Source organism: Alosa pseudoharengus, unplaced genomic scaffold (genome assembly GCF_046254945.1).
Source record: "Alosa pseudoharengus isolate Yale_2024_CS ecotype anadromous, Long Island Sound unplaced genomic scaffold, YU_APseudo_1.1 YU_APseudo_1.1_scf_23, whole genome shotgun sequence".
In the NCBI taxonomy this organism is placed as follows: Eukaryota; Metazoa; Chordata; class Actinopteri; order Clupeiformes; family Clupeidae; genus Alosa; species Alosa pseudoharengus.
The window spans coordinates 20083678-20089597 of record NW_027468685.1 but is presented as its reverse complement, the minus strand read 5'-3'; the positions used below and the strand labels follow the sequence as shown (position 1 = coordinate 20089597).

Genomic DNA, 5920 nt, shown 5'->3' with positions numbered 1-5920 from the left:
TACCCCCCCCCCCCCAAAAAAGAAAAGAATAACACCAAAAAAAACAGGGCCCTCCATCATTTGGGAGCTCCTTTTCAAAAGAGTCAAATGTAAAGGAGTGATGATGAGGTCACAGAGAAAACGAGCTCTTTCCCTTTCAAGCCCCCACACATAATGAGGGAGATTAGCACTCTTCGTTATCTCTCTGTTGAAGCGCTGTCAATATCTTTTCTCTCGTGCCTCATTAGAAAGACTCACTGCTGCCCTTTTCACCAGACGCAATTTCCACCAATTGTTTCATGGTTTTAAAGCAACACCAAAGAACTTTTCCTCTGTCGCACGCACTATTTGTTTATCCAGCACGATGTCCACAGACAAGGTAGAATATGTTGCATGATTTTATGAAAGTACGATGTATTGCGACATCAAATGCAAGTCAAATTTGTAGTTTCTTATGTCTCATTCCATCGAACTACAGATCCGCTACCCGATCTTGCAAACTTACATAGTGCGGTTATAGCCGATTGAGAGCCGTGAAGCGAATGCAGAAGTGCCATTCACCCTGTTACGAGTTGATGAACCACTGAAACGATTTTGGAAACATTCTTTTAAGGTACAAAAACTCTTTGGTGTTGCTTTAATGTGTTTAAACAGCATGTGAAATTTCCACGAAAAGTCATGGTATAATTTCTTTTTTTATTTGAATGTATACAAAAAGGGGCAAGGAATATTCTATATGTATATATACAGTATGTGCTAGTTCATACAATACAGAGAATCCTTAGGCTTTCTGCTGAAGAGTATTTCAATGCTCAATGTGCTGCTCTAAGAATATCGCTGGACTGAATGTTTTTTTTAACAGATTAATTCACAGCTTCACAACAACAGGGCACATACAGTGCATAGCAGACATGTGGACTCGAGTCACATGACTTGGACTCGAGTCAGACTCGAGTCATGATTTTAATGACTTCAGACTTGACTTGATAAAATTCTGCATGACTTGGGACTCGACTTGGACTTGAATACTATTCACTCGAGACTTGACTCGGACTTTGCCTCTTTGACTTGTGATAACTTGACATGTCTCGAATCAAAAACTAAATTTCCTGATCGTGGACCAGTCACCCCAGAGACGCTTCCCCTCCGCGACTAAAAAATAAAATTAAAATAAAAATAGCGGAGACAAGTGGCCAGAGCACAGTTCAGTGCTGCCGCTACCCCCACACGTGTTACGCACTGTGTGTAGGGCACCAAGAGACCGAGGAAGGACCAACATTTAGCCAATAAATAGTAGCTTTACTGCAAACTGACTTGCACTCTTGTTAGAGAACGTTTAATGTTAAAATGTACCAACAGCATGTTACATAAAGATGATACTTTTCGAGACCTCTCCATGAAGATCCAACTTGAACTTATGCTAGCTTACTGCATTTAATTGAAAACGCATCTAAGCACGCACGAGAGGGAGAGAAAACGAGTAGGTTCCAGCTGGCTTGTCATTGTTGATGATAATTGATATTTTCTTTTAAATATAAGAAACGTATAAAAGGAAATCGTGAAGGCAACAAATACGAGATTAGAGGAGATTGCGAATTTATCCGGTTCTCACTAGCCTACTGTTATCAACTATGAGATCCAGGTCACTTATGACATACTAGCTGCACTCACTGTGATTTGGAAAGTGGACAAGAAGAGTTGTCTTTGCCTTTGTGTAATGGAACTGGTGAGTCTTGAAGTATTCTATAATTTATTTACATGAAGCACATGATATGCAGATTGAAACGCATTCCACTCAGCTACTGTAGCTAGGCTACTGGCTACCAGGCTGGAGCTGGTAAAAAAAGATCATTATGAGAACGTGTGGACAGTGGCACAATGGGCTTAAAGTGACAGTGCACCATTTACAAATGAGATAAACAGCATCAAATGTGTAGTATTTCTTAAGAAATTAATACTTTACAACAAAATTACTGTCATTATTATCTTTCAAATAATATAAAAGTGTTGACCTTGGCTTCCCTTATGATTATATATTATACTGGCAGACAGCCTATTAATAATATAATACCGATAATAATAATATAATAATAATAATAATAATAATAATAATAATAATTGTTTGCAGGCAAATCTGTGACATAGCGCAGTGAAATGCCATCAGTCAAATTATTACTCATCCTTACAGTGGGCTCCGCAATTTGGAAAAACAATATATATATTTGCAGCTGTGCTGAGTGTCATGTAGCTATACGTTTTGTACAGATTACTCAGGTATGCACATGTGTATATTACACAGGTATGCGCATGTCGTAAAAGATTGCAAGACAGAAACATTGAACATGTTTTAATCTGTATTTATAAAAAAAATAGTGGATTAGATATAAGTGCTAAAATTATGATCGATGGTCTAATAATGGCATTATTAAGTGAAGAGTACAGTACCTGATGACTTGTTCAGGACTTGAAAAAGATTGGGACTTGGACTTGGACTCGACTTGGCTTTGATGTGACTTGGACTTGGACTCGACTTGCCCTTCTCTGTCTTTATTTGGGACTTGACTTGGACTTGACTGCTAAGACTTGGGACTTACTTGTGACTTGCCAAACAGTGACTTGGTCCCACCTCTGGTGCATAGCATACAGTACAATAATAAATATTGGCAATTTGAAACATTTACATTGTTGATAGTGGACTATTGTGATAAGAAACATTGAGTCCCTTTAACATGTGATAGGAGACCACAAAAAATCAATATGGAGACACAGATGACAAAAGCATTTGATCTGTTGGTGTATTTAAATGTTAAATAAGTGTTTTGTGTGGCTTTTCGTTGATGTCAATAGGTTTTCAGAGGTAATTTGTGAGTAAAGCACAATATTTCTACACTCACTTGCTCTGCTGAAGCTCCCAGTGAAATGAATAGCAAAGAAAACAACCTGGTTTATGTCCATATACTTTCATGCAAGTGTCCATGTGCGAGTTTGTGTGTGTAAGTGTGTGTGTCTGTTTTGTGATGTGATAAATGTCCCCTCTCTCATAATCTATGTGCTTCAAAGTATGATATATGTGAGGGTGAACTTTGAATTATAAGCCGAACTGAAGCTCATAAATCTTGTAACTTTGGTGAGAGGTGTTCTCCTCTAGGTGTGTGTGTGTGTGTGTGTGTGTATGAGTGTGTGTGTGTGTGTGTGTGTGTGTGTGTGTATGTGTGTCTGCATTGTATGAATAATGGAACCGTGAGTGGTCAGCTGGTTCAAGTCACTGACTTCGGCTGACTGTCTGAGGGGAGAGAGATGACTCTGTCCACTCCCCTTTGTGTATGTGTGAGTGTGTGTGTGTTTGTGTGTGTGTGTGTGTGTGTGTGTGTGTCAGTGTGTGTGTGTGCATGTGTATGTATGTGTGAGTGTGTGTGTGTGTGTGTGTAGCTGTGGACCTTCAGCCTAAGGGAGCCCATTCATGTTTCTCACAGGCTACACCACTCCTACACACACCTGCACAAAGTCCCAGAGCTGTTGTTAGCTGTGGAACTCTTGGAAACATCAATACCTGGTCACTCTTTATATAAAGCATAAAGCACTATGAATGGGTTAAGGGTTATAATGTATTCATAATGCCCCATAAAGAAGTAGTAAGGACTGCATTCATAAACTTTTACAATTGTATAGTTTGCGCCCTTTTATCTTTAAGTGTAATAAAGCGTCTTTGTGTCGTTATGATGCATCAATAATAATTTGTAAACATTTATGACTGCGTACAAAATGGTTTAGTATAGCTATAGTATTGGGTTTGTGTAAAGTGTCCCTCCCCCAACAATCTTTCACTATTGAAACCAAATCATGGACTCCTTTAAGTTTATTGACCTTCACTAAAACATACTGAAATGGTGTGGGAGGTGACAAGAGAGCAAAGACGCCAATCAAAGCAAAGCTGCTATGTTTGACTGAACACTATTCCTTCAGTTAGTAAAAAAATGAAAGACATTGTTGAGAGTTTTGGGCTTCAGAAACTGAATGAACCCCTCCTTGTGTGGGAGTGTCCTGCTCCTCTCTCACCATGTGCGTTCTGGTCCCGGAGCAAAGGTACGGCAAGCGTCCAAGCGTCCCGACACACACACACACACACACACACACACACACACACACACACACACACACACACACGCACGCACACACAAACACACAGGCCTCTCTTTGTTCCACACCACCGTTGGCTGAGCCTGATGAATGGGCTTTCTCTCAGCGAGTCCATCCCTCAAAGCCTCTGCGACAGTGAAAACGCCACAGTGAGGAAGAACTTGATGGGGGAACCATAAGACAGTCTATAAGTCTATATATCCATAAAATATGCCCTGGGACGTATTGACGTACACACACACACACACACCCCCACACACACACACACGGGAGCGTTGGTGGCTTGGGATGCTTGCAAAAGAAATGCTGATGGCGTAAAGAGAGGAAAGCCTGTCCTCGCCCTTGTCAACACTCCGCCCCATCCACCATCACTCACCATCCCCTTAGCAGACACGGCCTTGAGGCGATCATCGGTGGGCAGGGAGGGTGGGGGGGTGGCACACTCAATCATTTATGAATCCTAATCAAAGGCAACACAGGCGAACAGAATGTTAGAAAACACAGAGTACTTGTTGGGAGTATGACAATTCTATTGTGCTCACAATGACTTACTGTTCTTCGCTCATAACCAAAATTGATTAAATTCACAGTCTGGATGTGTTTGTGCAATAGAAGTGATGGAAAGTTGGCCGGGGAAAGGGAATTGGATGTGGCTTATGAGGAAGGAGAAAGTCTTTTGAATCCCTAACCATTTTCCCCCTAACAGCCAAAATCAAGAGATACCAAATAAGTATGCAGGAGTGCCATAAATATTCATGCAGTGTGAATATCCATAATGAATATTCATGAAACGTGTGTGTGTGTGTGTATGTGTGTGTGACTCTTCTCAGGCCTGATCTCAGAAAAAACCTTGTCTCCCAGGGAAAGCAAGGTGCTGGTCCTTGCAGTTATCTTGGTTGCCATGGCGGAGACAAAAGCAAGCTTTCTTATGACTTCTTTATCCTGGCGCGTGTTACTGAAGCAGGTCATGTTCCTCAGACTACTCAATGCAACGGAGAAATGAGGACAGCCATGCTTACAGGCACAGGTACAAGAGACTAGACACCTCTGCCAAGTTATGCTGGATGAAGACACATGATTAGGAATGCTCAACACCATCAGGTGAAGGAAGGGAAATGTGTATTCAGGGAATACTATATCATTAAACTGGAGAACAGAATGTCCATAGAATTTTGTACTATGTTAAAGCCGATGTTTGGCTACAATACATCTGATCAATCTGAAAATCTGAACAATAAACTGTACATTAAGGCAATGCATACAATCTGATTAAAACAATTTGATAGCAGGGTATAAATTGACTGAGATGGTCGAAGTATTTTTCTGTGTTTTGTTGAAATTAAGCCATAATAGTTAGGGGAAATGTACTATTTTATAGCAACTACAAAATAGAGACACTGATACTTATTTTGCACAACCATTGTAGTACAATAAATAACTCTCAACATAGGCCTCAATGTCACAGGTTCAAACATGTCTATATAAGCAGTAGATGTGTCCAAAGCTGGAGGTGAACAATCACCAACATGAATGAAAAACAAATTTGTCAATGTGTCCTGTTTGGTTAATCAGACAGTGGACACAAATGACCTGAGGAGCCCTCTCCATAATTCGTGGCTGGAAGGATGCACACTAGTCAGGGTACACATGCTGCAGTGCGAGGCCCGGATGTGTGAGAAAGATTACTTTTCAAAGCGGCTGATTTATGTATGGCAATGGCAATCCCTTACAGGTTGTTTGCAACACTCACCCCCCACCTTCCTTCATTCTAATCCCCAAACAGTGCCTGTCTCAAAGCCCTTGA

General features: G+C 40.7%; 1 long non-coding RNA gene across 1 annotated transcript; it reads left to right on the top strand.

Moving 5' to 3' along the window:
- Positions 1-344: 344 nt before the first annotated feature.
- Positions 345-5413, top strand: LOC143140159 (uncharacterized). The gene is made up of 2 exons (XR_012990553.1): positions 345-592; positions 4947-5413. It is a non-coding gene; the product is annotated as an uncharacterized LOC143140159 (long non-coding RNA).
- Positions 5414-5920: the final 507 nt, after the last annotated feature.